Genomic DNA, 335 nt, shown 5'->3' on the forward strand with positions numbered 1-335 from the left:
TGAAGGCCTATGTCCCTACCAGAGTGAAAGGGCTCACTAGGCAGGATGAATGACAAAAAGCCAACACAGAAACACAGCCTGGGAAAAATTGGGGATAAGAAGAACGAATTCTCTCCAAGTATAACAAGCAGGTTGTCTGAAAAGCTGTACAAATAAAACTGGCATCACAGGCTTCATCAGAAATGCAGGGGCCTCAAATAGCCACAGTGTTCTGAGGGAAGATTATTTTGAACCTGGGATTTTATATACCCAGCCAAACTATCACTCCAATAGGAGGATACTCTGACGTGGAGCTCGGCTGATTGGACAAGAACCGTGTGGCTTCTGTTTCTCGG

The sequence above is a fragment of the Otolemur garnettii genome, unplaced genomic scaffold (genome assembly GCF_000181295.1).
Source record: "Otolemur garnettii isolate 467f Iridium unplaced genomic scaffold, OtoGar3 scaffold00018, whole genome shotgun sequence".
NCBI classification, from domain to species: Eukaryota; Metazoa; Chordata; class Mammalia; order Primates; family Galagidae; genus Otolemur; species Otolemur garnettii.